Below are 15,702 nucleotides of genomic sequence, written 5' to 3' on the forward strand. Positions count from 1 at the left end.
GAAACAAAGCTCGAAAACAAGTTTAATGAATTGCTCGCGCGCCTTCCACCACCACCACCTGCTGCACCTAACGCACCTCTCCAACAACAACAACAACAATGACTACCTCCACATCACAAAACAGCCCTCCGCCGAGCGAGCCGTGTCCCTCTTGCGTTTGGCCAAACTTCTGTGCTACCCGCAGTAGAGAAATAGTCTGGAAAATTCTGGCTAGGCAGTTTTTAGACCATTTGTAGAGTTTTTTTAAAAATAATTGTTGCGGAGCAAAAAAAAAGAGGAAAAAAAAGTGCAAAAAAAAGGAAAAAAAAAGAGAAAAAAATTCAGAGTGTGCTCCCCCCTTGTTTATGTGCCGCACCGTGATTTTGTTGGTGTTCTAGGCTCGCGTCTCTAGCACAGTCTAGCCTAGGACCAGCACAGTACCGTCGTTGAGCGTTTATTCAACTTTGCATCTCTGAATTGATTATTGCCGACCCTTTTTGCTACCATACTATAAGCCTTCCCAGCTCCACATACATCTACGTCGTGCGTTTGACTCTCCCTGGTAATCGCTCTATCCAAGCTTTGAGAGTTTTGACTACAATGGTTGCCGATCACCACCTGCCGTTGGGTAAGAACTGGTAAGAATTTGAGATTTGCTTGACGGGTTTGTGATACACCACCACCACTTCTTAGTAGTCTGTAGGACCATATTCTTGTGTGTTTTTATTTGCTGCTAACCATGGTAGGATCACAAGCCGATGAGACTGACTGGGAGAACCTGACGAACAAACAGCTACATGATAAATTTCAGCAAATGATAAGTGGACAGGTGCAAGATGTGCTAAACAGATTTGAGAAGGCCATGGAGAAGATAGATGGCATGGAGAAGACGTTCGAAACAAAGCTCGAAAACAAGTTTAATGAATTGCTCGCGCGCCTTCCACCACCACCACCTGCTGCACCTAACGCACCTCTCCAACAACAACAACAACAATGACTACCTCCACATCACGAAACAGCCCTCCGCCGAGCGAGCCGTGTCCCTCTTGCGTTTGGCCAAACTGTTGGTGCTGCTGTTGATACTTCTGTGGCTCCTGCTGCTGATGCGGAGGAGGATGATTATGTGGGAGATTACGAGGATGAGGTTGATCAAAATCAGAACTACGTGCAACCACCTGCACCACAACCACCAGGTCATCCACATGCAAATAATCACAATGGTAGGGCTCTCCCTCAGGTACGAGATCATGACCATCTTCCTAAACTAAAATTGAATATTCCACCATTTGAGGGTAGATATGTTCCTGATATATATCTTACTTGGGAGTTAGAAACTGAACAACGATTTACATGTTTACAATATCCCGAGGAGAGACGAGTTGCCGCTGCTATTTGTGCTTTCACTAGTTTTGCATGTGTATGGTGGTCTGAACATTGTAGATTATATCCTATTACAACTACTTGTGCTGCTTTGAAAACTGCTATGCGTACTCGTTGGGTTCCACCATATTATGAACGTGAATTGCTTCAAAAATTGCAGCGCTTAAGACAAGGGAAAAATTCTGTAGAAGAATATTATCAGGAATTACAAACTGGCATGATTAGATGTGGTATTGTTGAGGAGAATGAAGCTATGCTTGCACGTTTTCTGGGTGGATTAAATAGAGAGATTCAGACCATTCTAGACTATAAGGAGTATACTAATATCATTCGTTTATTCCATCTTGCTTGTAAAGCTGAACGTGAAGTGCAGGATCGACAAGCATTGGCGCGAACTAACTTTTCTGCAGGCCGACCTTCATCATGGACACCGCGTGCATCTTCTACTTCAACTGCACCAGCATCTTAATCAGGTGCCACCTCCAGCCGTGACACAAGAAAACAGGCACAACCACCATTATCTGCCAAGATCGCACCTGCCAGGCCTGCACAGAGTTCTTCTTCTTCCATGGCATCAACAGGGCACACAAGTGATATTATTTGTCGTTGTTGTAAGGGAAGAGGTCATTATGCGAGAGAATGCAAATCTCGGCGTGTGATGATTGCTACCGAGGATGGTGGGTATGAGTCTGCTAGTGACTATGATGAGGAGACTTTGGCTCTTATTACATGTGAAGAACATGGTGGAGATGATTCTGATCATGAGACGCAATACATGGCTCCTGATGACGCTGACAGGTATGAATGTTTAGTTGCTCAACGTGTTTTGAGTGTGCAGGTCACACAAGCTGAGCAAAATCAGAGGCACAATTTGTTCCATACCAAGGGAGTTGTGAAGGAACGTTCTGTGCGCGTCATCATAGACGGAGGGAGCTGCAACAACTTGGCTAGCATGGAGATGGTGGAGAAGCTTTCTCTCACCACAAGACCACATCCACATCTTACTACATCCAATGGTTCAACAAGAGCGGCAAGGTTAAGGTAACACGTATTGTTCATGTGCATTTTAGTATCTCTACATATGCTGATTATGTTGATTGTGATGTGGTACCTATGCAAGCATGTTCCTTATTACTTGGTAGACCATAGCAATTTGATAAAAATTCTGTACACCATGGTAGAAACAATCAGTATAGTCTTGTTCATAAGGATAAAAATATTACTTTGCTTCCTATGACTCCTGATTCTATTTTGAAAGATGATATTAATAGAGCTAATAACGCAAAACAGGAGAATAATAAGAGTGAAAATCAGATTGTGGCAAAAGAATTTGAGCAACAAATGAAGCCTAATAATAAACCATCTAGTGTTTCTTCTGAAATTAAATTAAAAAGTGCATGTTTATTTGCCACCAAATCTGATATTGATGAGCTAGATTTCAGCAAATCTGTTTGCTATGCTTTTGTGTGCAAAGAGGCATTATTTTCATTCGAGGGCATGCCTTCCTCTTTGCCTCCTGCTGTCACTAACATTTTGCAGGAGTTCGCTGACGTATTTCCACAAGACGTACCACCAGGATTACCGCCTATTCGAGGGATTGAGCATCGGATTGACTTAATTCCCGGTGCTTCACTGCCAAACCGTGCGCCATACCGTACCAATCCAGAGGAGACGAAGGATATTATGCGTCAAGTACAAGAGCTTCTGGACAAAGGTTATATACGCGAATCCCTTAGTCCTTGTGCTGTTCCTATTATTCTAGTGTCGACAAAGGATGGTACATCACGTATGTGTCTTGATTGTAGAGGCATCAATAATATTACTATTTGTTATCGTCATCCTATTCCTAGGCAAGATGATATCCTTGATGAATTGAGTGGCTCTACAATATTCTCCAAGGTTGATTTGCGTAGTGAATACCATCAAATTCGTATGAAATTGGGAGATGAATGGAAAACAACATTTAAAACTAAGTTTGGATTATATGAGTGGTTAGTCATGCCTTTTGGGTTAACTAATGCACCTAGTACTTTCATGAGATTAATGAACGAAGTTTTACGTGCTTTCATTGGACGATTTGTGGTAGTTTACTTTGATGACATATTGATTTATAGCAGATCTTTGGAAGAACATTTGGAACATTTATGTGCTATTTTTATTGCTCTACGTGATGCACGTTTTTTTGTTAACCTTGGGAAGTGCACCTTTTGCACCGACCGAGTATCTTTTCTTGGCTATGTTGTTACTCCACAGGGAATTGAAGTTGATAAAGCCAAGATTGACACTATTGAGAGTTGGCCGCAGCCCAAAACGGTCACACAAGTGAGGAGTTTTCTTGGCCTCGCTGGATTCTATAGGCATTTTGTGAGAGATTTCAGCACCATTGCTGCACCTCTCAATGAGCTTACAAAGAAAGATGTGTCTTTTCTTTGGGGTACCACACATGAAGAAGCCTTCACGGTATTGAAAGATAAGTTTACACATGCTCCTTCACTCCAACTTCCTGATTTTAATAGGACTTTTGAGCTTGAATGTGATGCTAATGGAATTGGATTAGGAGGTGTGTTATTACAAGATGGCAAACCTGTTGCATATTTTTCTGAAAAATTGAGTGGGCCTAGTCTGAATTATTCTACTGATGATAAAGAATTATATGCTCTTGTTCGGACTATAGAAACATGGCAACATTATTTATGGCCCAAAGAATTTGTTATACATTCTGATCATGAATCTTTGAAACATATTAAAAGTCAAGCTAAACTGAATCATAGACATGCTAAATGGCTTGAATTCATTGAGACTTTCCCTTATGTCATTAAACACAAGAAGGAAAAAGAAAATGTTATTGCTGATGCATTATCTCCAAAATATTTGGTTTGGAGACCATCAAAGATCAATATGTGCATGATGCTGATTTTAAAGACGTAATGCAGAATAGTAAAGAAGGAAGAATGTGGAACAAGTTCGTCGTTAACGATGGATTTGTGTTTCATGCTAACAAGCTATGCATTCCAGCTAGCTCTGTTCGTCTTTTATTTTTGCAGGAGGTGCATGGAGGAGGATTAATGGGACACTTTGGCGTGAAGAAAACGGAGGACGTACTTGGTACACATTTCTTTTAGCCAAAGATGAGACAGGATGTTGAGCGTTTTATTGCTCGCTGCACTACATGTCAAAAAGCTAAGTCACGACTCAATCCTCATGGTTTATATATGCCTTTGCCTGTACCTACTGTTCCTTGGGAGGATATATCTATGGACTTTGTTTTAGGTTTACCTCGAACAAAGAAGGGGAGGGATAGCATATTTGTTGTCGTGGATAGATTCTCGAAAATGGCACACTTTATACCATGTCATAAAAGCGATGATGCTGTTAATGTTGCTGATTTGTTCTTTCGTGAATTTATTCGCTTGCATGGTGTGCCAAATACTATTGTTTCAGATCGTGATACTAAATTTCTTAGCCACTTTTGGAGATGTTTATAGCCTAAGTTGGGGACTAAACTGCTTTTAGTACTACTTGTCACCCCCAAACTAATGGACAAACTGAAGTAGTCAATAGAACATTGTCTACTATGCTTAGGGCTGTTTTGAAGAATAATAAGAAAATGTGGGAGGAATGCTTGCCTCATATTGAATTTGCTTATAATCGTTCATTGCATTCTACTACTAAGATGTGCCCTTTTGAAGTTGTGTATGGTTTCCTACCTCGTGCACCTATTGATTTGTTGCCTCTTCGATCTTCGGAGAAGGTTAATTTTGATGCTAAACAATGTGTTGAATTGATTTTAAAAATGCATGAGTTAACTAAGGAAAACATTGAGCATATGAATACTAAATATAAACTTGCTGGAGATAAGGGTACAAAACATGTTGTGTTTGCACCTGGAGATCTTGTTTGGTTACATTTGCGTAAGGATAGATTTCCTGATTTGCGCAAATCAAAGCTAATGCCACGTGCTGATGGTCCCTTTAAGGTGTTGGAGAAAATAAATGATAATGCATATAAACTTGAGTTGCCTGCAGATTTTGGGGTTAGTCCCACTTTTAACATTGCAGATTTGAAGCCTTATTTGGGTGAGGAGGATGAACTTCCGTCGAGGACGACTTCATTTCAAGAAGGGGAGGATGATGAGGACATCAATACAATTGTTACACCCACAGCCCCTGCTGCTATACATACTGGACCAATTACTAGAGCTCACGCACGCCAACTAAATTACCAGGTACTTTCGTTTCTTGGTAATGATTCTAATGTTCATGAGAATATGATGCTTCCTAAATTGGATACATTTGTTTTGCTTACAAATGAAGGGCCTAGCTTGGAGAAGGATGAACATTGGAGCAAGAACAAGCATGGAGATGATGGCGTATGCAAGGGGAACAAGAACGGAGTTACAAGTGATGATTTCAGGACTTTCAAGCCACCATAATGGGTGCATGAAGCCTTGGATGAAATATACAAGATGCCACTTCATAAATTTCATCCCGAGGCTATTCTAGGTGCTGCGTCACCTTATTATTGGGCCAGGCCCATGTAATTTCGAAATACATAAGTATAGGCTATTTTTAGAGTCTGTATGTGTGGGGAAACAAGAGATAGGGTTGCTTTCGGACCCCTCACCAAGGGCCACGAAATTCCCCCCTCTTCCTCCATATATATAGCCCTTAGGGCATCATTTAGACTTTGGGTTTTGTTTAGATTAAAGTTCGCCATAGCTGCAACTTCGCTTACTTCGTTTGTGTTCAATGACCTGACAAAGGCGTCACAGAACCCCACCTTGATCAATAAAGCTTTCATCTTATATTCGCAATATCCAGATTGCAATCTCAGTTTCTTGCTTGTTCTTCGTTTGCTCGTAGGAAACAGACCCTCGTGGTCAGGTTGATCGTGCTCTGGCATGGTCAATAACCTCTCAGAGTTGGTTTAGCGATTGCTAAGGCACGACGTCCTCGCACGTTCGTAGTCGGACCGTCAAAGTCGTCTTCCACCAAAGCGAAATCCATCATCTCATCGAAAGACGGGACACCTTTGCCTCTATCACAAAGGAACCGTTCTTCTCCGCGAGGAGGTCTTGATGGTCTTCCCTAGAAAGGGGTCTTGAATCCGCTTGGGGGATCTTCTCCGAAGAGGTCGTGAACTCCGAGGAGAAGTATCCAAGTGGATGAGCAAGGCTCTCACACAAATATGAGCTAAACCAATGCTAACCCTAGAACGTATGGGATGAGGGACTATATATATTCAAAGGGCGAAGGAGTACATGGGTCACGGCCCAAAGGAGCTGCGCGCAGGCATAGGGCGCCGGATGTTTGGGCGACGTGCCGGATGTCCGGGCGCTCACGAGGTGCCGGATGTCCGGGCTGGAGGGGCCGGATGTCCGGGTCAGTGGAGTTGACTCTTCTGTGCACTTGAGGGGCAACGCCGGTTGTCCGCTCGGAGGGGCCGGATGTCTGCGGCTTCGGGAGGCGCCGGATGTCCGGGCTGTCGGGGCAAGCTTTTGTGCTCCCTGGACACTAGTGTCAGATGTCCGGGATTTAGGCCGGATTTCTGGTGGGGGCTGGATGTTCAGGCTAGAAGCCGGATGTCCGGTCCCTGTAGCTTCTTCTGCAGATGCCTGGCCTTGTGGATCTCCAGGGGCCAGATGTCCGGGGTCCTGGCCAGATGTCCGGTGCCTGGAGGCTGTCCTTGCCTTCTTCCATGGGTTCTCTTCTTCCACGGACTTGGGGTCTTGACCATCTTCACGTGCATCCTCGGGAGGGTCCTCTTGGTACCTAATCATGCACAACATTCCGGATTGAGGTAGTAGCCATGTCTCGAGAGGATCATATGAGATATCATTAAGGAGAGAAGTCACCTCGGTCTCGAGAGATCTAGCACGTGCTCTAGTCATGGGTCCTCTTGAGGCTTGGTGAGGCGATGGAAGGTCCATGGGGATGACCGAAGGATGCTCCGCATCTTCTCCCCTCCCTTGGGAAAGATCCGATCTTGGATCAAAATCCTCATCACCATGGTACGTGGAGAGATCAGAGACGTTGAAGATGTCGCTCATGTTGTACTTGTCGCGTGGAAGATCGATCTTGTAAGCGTTGTTGTTGTAGCGTGCTAGTACATTGAAGGGTCCGTCGGCTCGAGGGAGAATCTTGGATTTGCGATCGTTTGGGAAGCGGTCCTTGCGAAGGTGTAGCCACACGAGGTCTCCAATGTTGAATATCATGGGATGCTTGTTGACGTTGAGCCTGGTCACGAGTCGTTGTACTTGGCGCTCGATGGTGTGTCTTGTATCTTCATGCATCTTCTTGATGTAGCTTGCACGGGCACTTGCGTCGAGGTTGGTGCGCTCTTGTAGAGGAAGAGGTAGAATGTCTAATGGGGACAACAGGTTGAAGCCGTAGACGACCTCGAAGGGGGACTTGCCGATCGTGGAATGTCTTGCACGGTTGTAGGCGTACTCGGCGATGGGTAGACACTCCTCCCACTCCTTGATGTTCTTCTTGATCAACACGCGGAGTAGAGTGGATAGTGTACGGTTCGTCACCTCCGTTTGGCCGTCGGTTTGAGGGTGGTATGCGGATGAGAACAAGATCTTGATTCCGAGCTTGGCGCATAGGGTCTTCCAAAAGTAACTCAAGAACTTGACGTCGCGGTCGGAGACGATTGTCTTTGGTACTCCATGGAGACGCAAGATTTCCCTACAAAAGAGATTTGCAACGTGTGAAGCATCGTCTATCTTGTTGCAAGGGATGAAATGTGCCATCTTAGAAAATCGGTCCACAACAACAAACATGGAATCCTTGCCATTTTGAGTTCTTGGCAAACCAAGTACAAAATCCATGCTAATGTCTTCCCAAGGTTGATAAGGAATAGGGAGAGGCATGTAAAGACCATGGGACTGAGCCTTAGACATAGCTTTGCGACATGTAGAGCATCGGGTGGTGAAGCGTGAGACGTCACGGAACCTCCTGGGCCAAAAGTAGTTATTGGAGAGTGTGGCGAATGTCTTGTCGCGTCCGAAATGTCCCATGAGTCCGCCTCCATGAGCCTCTTGCAAAAGGAGCAAACAAAGAGAAGACTCGGGAATGCAAAGTTTGTTAGCTCTCATAAGATAACCATCCTTGATGTAATATTGTTCCCAAGATGTATGCGTCAAACATTTAGCATAAGGAGTTCCAAAAGATGGATCATTAGCATACAAGTCTTTTATGTGCTCAAAGCCAATAACATTCAACTCAAGTTTAGTGACAAGCATGCATATGCGTGAAAGTGCATCGGCAACTACATTTTCCTTACCCTTAATGTACTTGATCACATAGGGAAAAGATTCAATAAGTTCATTCCATTTGCCATGACGCTAGTTCAACTTAGTTTGACCTTTTAAGTACTTAAGCGTTTCATGATCGGTATGGATGACAAACTCATGAGGTCTAAGATAATGTTCCCAAACATGTAGCACACGCACTAAAGCATACAATTCTTTGTCATAGATGGGATAGTTAAGTTGAGCACCAGAGAGTTTTTCACTAAAATATGCAATGGCTCATTTTTCTTGCATCAAAACTCCGCCAATTCCGGTACCACTTGCATCACAATGAACCTCAAAAGTTTTGTCAAAATTGGGTAAAGCAAGAATCGGAGCATGAGTAAGCAAAGACTTGAGCTCATCAAAAGTGGTGGATTGCAAAGATCCCCAAACAAAAGGAGCATTCTTCTTACTCAAGGCATGCAAAGGAGCGGCAATTGTGCTAAAATCTTTCACAAAGCGACGATAAAAATCCGCAAGACCAAGAAAACTACACACTTGTTGCAGATTGGTGGGTTGGGGACAAGTTTTAATTGCTTCAATTTTAGTTTCATCAACATGGACACCCTTGGAAGATACAACGAAACCCAAGAAAACCACTTTGTCAACACCGAATGTGCATTTTTTCATGTTGGCATAAAGACTTTCCTTGCGAAGTGTTTGTAAAATAGCCCTAACATGATTAAGATGTTCTTTCATGGTCTTGCTAAACACAAGAATATCATCGAAGTAAACCACAACAAATACTCCAATATAAGGGCGAAGCAGATAATGCATGAGGCGCACGAAAGTACCGGGAGCCTCCGATAAACCCATAGGCATAACTAACCACTCATATAGGCCAAATTTGGTTTTGAAAGCAGTTTTCCATTCATTACCCTCTTGAATGCGTATTTGGTAGTAGCCACTTTTAAGATCAATTTTTGAGAAAAAGTTGGCTCCACTAAGTTCATCAAGCATATCATCTAAGCGAGGAATGGGATGCCTATAGCGAACGGTAATAGCATTTATAGGTATACAATTGGAACACAAGAAGAAACTTCCATCGGGCTTTAATCACAAGTATAACCGGAACGGCACAAGGGCTTAAGCTTTCACATACATGACTGTTGTCGATTAGTTGTTGTACTTGCTGTTGAATCTCCTTGGTTTCTTCGGGATTGACACGGTATGGAGCTTTGTTTGGAAGTGGCGCTCCGGGGATGAGGTCGATTCGATGCTCAATGCCTCGTAGAGGAGGTAGACCCGGAGGTAGCTCATCGGGGAAAGCATCTTGGAATTCCAGCAAAAGAGATTGAAACACTAGAGGTAGCTCATGAGAGGTGTTAGTTTTTGGTTCTCCATCCTTGCACACAAGGACAAAGTGCATCACACTCGATGGGTTCTCACACACTTCTCTCATCTCACTTTTTCTTGCAAATAGTATGAGGTTTTTCTCTCTAGGCGAAGAGGCGCTCAAGTTTGGCTTGTGGCTCTCACTCACCTTTTGGTGGATCTCTTTATGACTCTTCTCTCTATGGTGGTTGGCTTGCTTGTCGGCTATCACTTGACTAGGAGACATAGGTCGTAGCACATACTCCTTCCCTTTCATCTTAAAGCTATAGTGGTTGGTACGCCCGTTGTGGAAGACACCACGGTCGAATTGCCACGGTCGACCAAGAAGGAGGTGGCAAACGGTCACTGGGACCACATCACATTCCAAATTGTCTTCATATGCACCAATTTTGAAGGAGACTTGGACCGTATGCTCAACTCGGATAGTGCCGGAGTCACTTAGCCATTGAACCTTGTAAGGGTGCGGGTGCTTCCTCTTTACCAATTGAATCTTGGAGCATAGTTCTTCGCTTGCCGAGTTGTGGCAACTACCTCCATCGATGATGACCTTGACAGATCGTCCATTGATGCCGGCCTTGGTGTGGAAGATGTGGCATCTTTGGTCTTCTTCTTGTTGATGTTGAAGAGTCAAGACCTCGGAGACAACAAGAGCGGGGCTCGTATCTTCATCACAAAAGACTTGATCATCTTCATCCTCGTTCACACACCGGTGTATGGCCACTTGCTCAAGAGCTTCCATTTCATCTTCACTCATTGAGACGTAGGTGCCATCGTCGTTGAGGATCATGGTGCGCTTGTTTGTGCATTCATAGGACTTGTGGCCTCGGCCGCCACAAGTGAAACACTTGAAGGAGCTTGTCTTGACGGTCTCATCGGTCATAGTAGAAGACGAAGCACGCGGCTTGAAGTTGCTTGTATTAGGAGGAAGAGGACTTGAACTTGCCGAAGTTTTCTTGTACCTTGACTTGTCGTCGTTGCTTGGAGAAGGCTTGGTTGATGTCGAAGTTGGAGTAGTTGTTGAAGCTTGGTTATTGGAGAAGCCGTAGGTCTTGGATGAGTACTTGGTGTACTTGAGGTCATCTTGCACTTGACGTTCCGCCTTTGTAGCTTGATGCACGGGCTCAATGAGGCTGGAATAGGGTTGGAAGTCGGCAATCTTCTTGATGGGATGATTGAGTCCATTCAAGAAAACAACTCGGAAAACATCAAAACCAAGCAAATAACTCTTGCAACATAAAACAATTTCTAATAGTGGCAAAATTATGTGAATTTGGGCTTATCAGAAAGTTTAGGTCAAGAGCTTCGATTTGCAAAATGAATCAACTCAATCGGAGTTATAAAACTCAAGTTACGATCAAATGAAGTTCAAATACAAAACTGGTTGAATTCAAATTTTAAAACTTTCAAAAACATGTTTAAGTTGTTTTACTGGATAGAGGGGATCATAACGAAGAAGTGGGCGTTGGTTTTGTTGGATTTGGACAAACGAGTAAAAAGTTGTGGTCGTTTGAAACAGAAGGACTAATTTGTAAGAAAGATAATTACAAATAAGCCCCTAACGTAAATAAACAGAAAACAAAAAGACTAAATAACGAACAATCGTTTATAAGATCTAAATAGTGAACGTTCGATGTTTAATTAAAGCAAAAAAATACAGATCGAGCCTAGGGTTTTAAAAAAACAGAAGTTAAAAAAAAATCTCAATCAGACCGGCGGTTTTATACCGGTTCGGACGGTTTTGACGAAGGCGGCGGCGACTCGGGTCCGGCCGGAGCGGCGGCTCCAGTCGTCCAGGAGGGTGGCGCGGCGAGGCGAGGAGGATGGCAGCGTCGGCGGTGGTCAACGGTGACGGGACGGAGCTGGGCGGCGACGGTCGATCTCGCCGGCGGCGGCGGGATGCGGCGCAAGGGCGATGATGCGGTGCGGTAGAGAGGAAAAAGGCGCGGCGGCGTGAACTTATATAGAGGGGGGCGAGGGGTTGCATGGAGGAGGGGGCAAGGCGGCGTGGAGGTGGCCGGGCCGGCCACGACGGCGGTGGACGGCGTGCCTGAGCGGGACTTCCGCTCGGGGAAGGAGAGGGGCGGCATGCTGGGCTGGGCCGGCCCAGTCCGGGAGAGGAGAAGATTTTTTTTAAAAACATTTATTTCTAGAGAAGAAGAAATAAAACTAAATAAACTAAAATATACTATAGGTATATAATATATCAAAATTTTCAGAAAAAGATTTCCTACAAGATGGACATTATTAAAGCTTCAAATAAAATCTACAAAAATTCAAATAATTCAAACAGTGCTACTACTCTAATAAAATCATGTAAAATCATTTTCAAAATACAAAAATGATTTCAAATTTATTTCTCTCCAATTTTCTGATGTAGGGAATCATTTTACCCTAATTTCTATATATTTTATTTTTGGAGAAAAATAATTTGAATAAAACCCAAATAAGTCCAAATTGAAAATAATTTTCAAAAGGGACTTTAGAATTGGATTCTTTTAAACTCCCAACTCATATTTCATATGTTTTGAAGAAGTCTTTTTATCTTCTCTCATGAAAATCATTGAGTTGCTTGAAGTTTCTGAAGTTGAATTTTTTTCCAAATGAAATTCAAATCTTTTCAAAAAACCCTTTTATTTATTTCAATGGAAGAAGTCATGTCATCTTCTCTCTAGTGTTTTGTGATGAAAATAATTTGAATTCCCGAAGATCATAAAGCCAGATGAAAGTTTGGGAAAGTCCTTTTATTCCCTCTCATTTAACTTACAAAAGTTTGAAATTTCACTCACTTCACAAAATCAATCAAACAATCAATCAAAACTATCTATTTAATATAACATTCCAAAATTTAGAATTTTGGGATGTTACAAAAAGAAGAACTTACAGCCCAACAAGTTCAAAAACAACAAGGAGAAAACTCAGGGCAAAGGCAGGTTTGATACAAAGAACAAGCCATCGCATTCTACCAACTTCAAGAAGAATTCTCACAATAAGGGGAAGGGTCTTTGCCATGTCTGCGGTGATCCTAATCACTGGGCTCCGAAGTGTCCTAACCACTTTGAGGAGCGTGAACATGAGAAGAGCGGCAAGTCCACTAATGTTGTCATTGGTGATACTGATATGAAGGAATCTAGGTACGGTATTCTTCCTACCATCCTTTCAGTATTTCAATCTCCTGATTGGTTAATTGACACCGGTGCCAATGTACATGTTTGTGCTGACGCCTCAATGTTTTCTTCTTACCAGGTCACAAGGACTTCTCCCGTGCTGATGGGGAGCGGGTCACATGCCATCGTTCAAGGTGTCAGTACGGTCGATCTGAAGTTTACTTCAGGGAAGACCGTGCGTCTGAAGAACGTTCATCATGTGTCATCCATAAATAAAAATCTCATTAGCGGTTCCCGTTTATGTCGAGATGGTTTTAAGTTGGTTTCTGAGTCCAATAAAGTTGTAATTTCCAAGTGTGGACAATTTGTTGGAAAAGGCTATGAGTGCAGAGGCTTGTTTCGCCTATCTTTGTCAGATATTTGCACTAAAGTTATTAATAATGTTTACCACAATAATGAGTTGGGTATTTGGCATTCACGACTTTGTCATATTAACTTTGGTTGCATGACACAGCTAGACAATATGAATTTAATTCCGAAAATCTCTACTGTCAAAGGCTCTAAGTGCCAAGTATGTGTGCAAGCTAAGCAACCTCGCAAGTCCCATAAGACTGCAGTGGCAAGAGACTTGGCCCCACTATAGCTTATAAATTCTGATCTTTGTGAGATGAATGGAGTGTTGACAAAAGGTGGAAAGAGATATTTCATGACGTTGATTGATGACTCCACTAGATATTGTTATCTGTATCTTCTGAAATCAACAGTTGAGGCTTTAACTTTCTTTAAAAACTATAAAGCTGAGGCAGAGAACCAACTTGATCAAAAAATTAAACGGCGTAGGTCCGATCATGGTGGAGAGTATTTTTCCAATGAATTTGATCTGTTTTGTGCGGAACATGGTATAATCCATGAGAGGATACCTCCCTACCCACCTCAGTCAAATGGGGTGGCCGAAATAAAGAACCAAACTCTAACTGATTTGGTTAATGCCATGTTAGACACATCGGGTCTTTCCAAGGAATGGTGGGGGAGAGGCCCTAATGACTGCGCGTAATGTCCTAAACCGAGTTCCCACAAAGCATAAGACCATGACTCCATTTGAGGAATGGGAAAGTATAAGGTTGAAACTATGTTACCTACGTTCTTTGGGTTGTTTGGTGAAATTAAATATACCAATTCCCAAGAAGCGCAAACTTGGACCAAAAACCGTGGATTGTGTTCTTCTGGGCTATGCTTTTCATAGCATTGGCTATAGATTTTTGATAATAAAATCTGAGGTATCCGACATGCATGTTGGTATGATTATGGAGTCTAATGATTCAACTTTCTTTGAGGACATATTTCCTATGTAGGATATGCCGAGTTCATCAAATCAGGAGATACCTACTCCATCTAGTGAGGAACTCACTGTAATTCCTGAACCCACCATTTCGACGGAACACGTCGGGAATCCTGTTGAGGGTGACAATGAAACTCCTGTAAGGAGTAAGAGACAAAGGACTGCAAAGTCCTTTGGTGATGATTTCATTGTGTACATTGTGGATGACACACCCAGGACTATTTCAGAAGCCTATGCATCTCCTGATGCTGACTACTGGAAGGAAGCAATTCGTAGCGAGATGGATTCCATCTTAGCTAACGGAACCTGGGAGATCACTAACCATCCTTATGGGTGCAAACCTGTAGGATGTAAGTGGGTGTTCAAGAAGAAGCTTAGACCTGATGGTACGATTGAAAAGTACAAGGCACGGCTTCTGGCTAAAGGTTATACCTAGAAAGAAGGTGAAGACTTCTTTGATACTTACTCACCCGTGGCTAGACTGACCACAATTCGGGTGCTACTATCATTGGATGCTTCACATGGTCTGCTGGTTCATCAAATGGACGTTAGGACGGCTTTCCTCAATGGAGAGTTGAAGGAGGAAATTTACATGGATCAGCTATATGGTTTTGTAGTACCTAGTCAGGAAGGAAAGGTGTGCAAGTTATTAAAGTCTTTATATGGCCTTAAACAAGCACCTAAGGAGTGGCATGAGAAGTTCGAAAGAACATTAACTGCTGCTGGCTTTGTAGTAAATGATGGTGACAAGAGTGTGTACTATCGCCATGGTGGGGGCGAAGGAGTTATTCTTTGTCTGTATGTCGATGACATACTGATATTTGGAACCAAACTTGATCTAATCAAGGAGGTTAAGGATTTCCTATCTTGCTGTTTTGAGATGAAGGATCTAGGAGTAGCTGATGTTATCTTGAACATCTAGCTGTTGAGAGATGAGAATGGTGGGATCACACTGCTTCAATCTCACTATGCGGAAAAGGTCTTAAATCATTTTGGGTATAGCGACTGCACGCCTTCTCCAACTCCATATGATGCTAGTGTGTTGCTTCGAAAGAATCCCTCATTGCTAGAGATCAACTAAGGTATTCTCAGATTATTGGCTCGCTTATGTATTTGGCGAGTGCCACGAGGCCTGACATCTCTTTTGCTGTGAGTAAGCTGAGTCGGTTTGTGTCAAAACTGGGAGATGATCATTGGCGTGCGCTTGAGAGAGTTATGCGCTATTTGAAAGGCACCGCGAGCTTTGGGATTCACTACACCGGGTATCC

Source organism: Triticum dicoccoides, chromosome 4B (assembly GCF_002162155.2).
Source record: "Triticum dicoccoides isolate Atlit2015 ecotype Zavitan chromosome 4B, WEW_v2.0, whole genome shotgun sequence".
NCBI lineage: Eukaryota > Viridiplantae > Streptophyta > Magnoliopsida > Poales > Poaceae > Triticum > Triticum dicoccoides.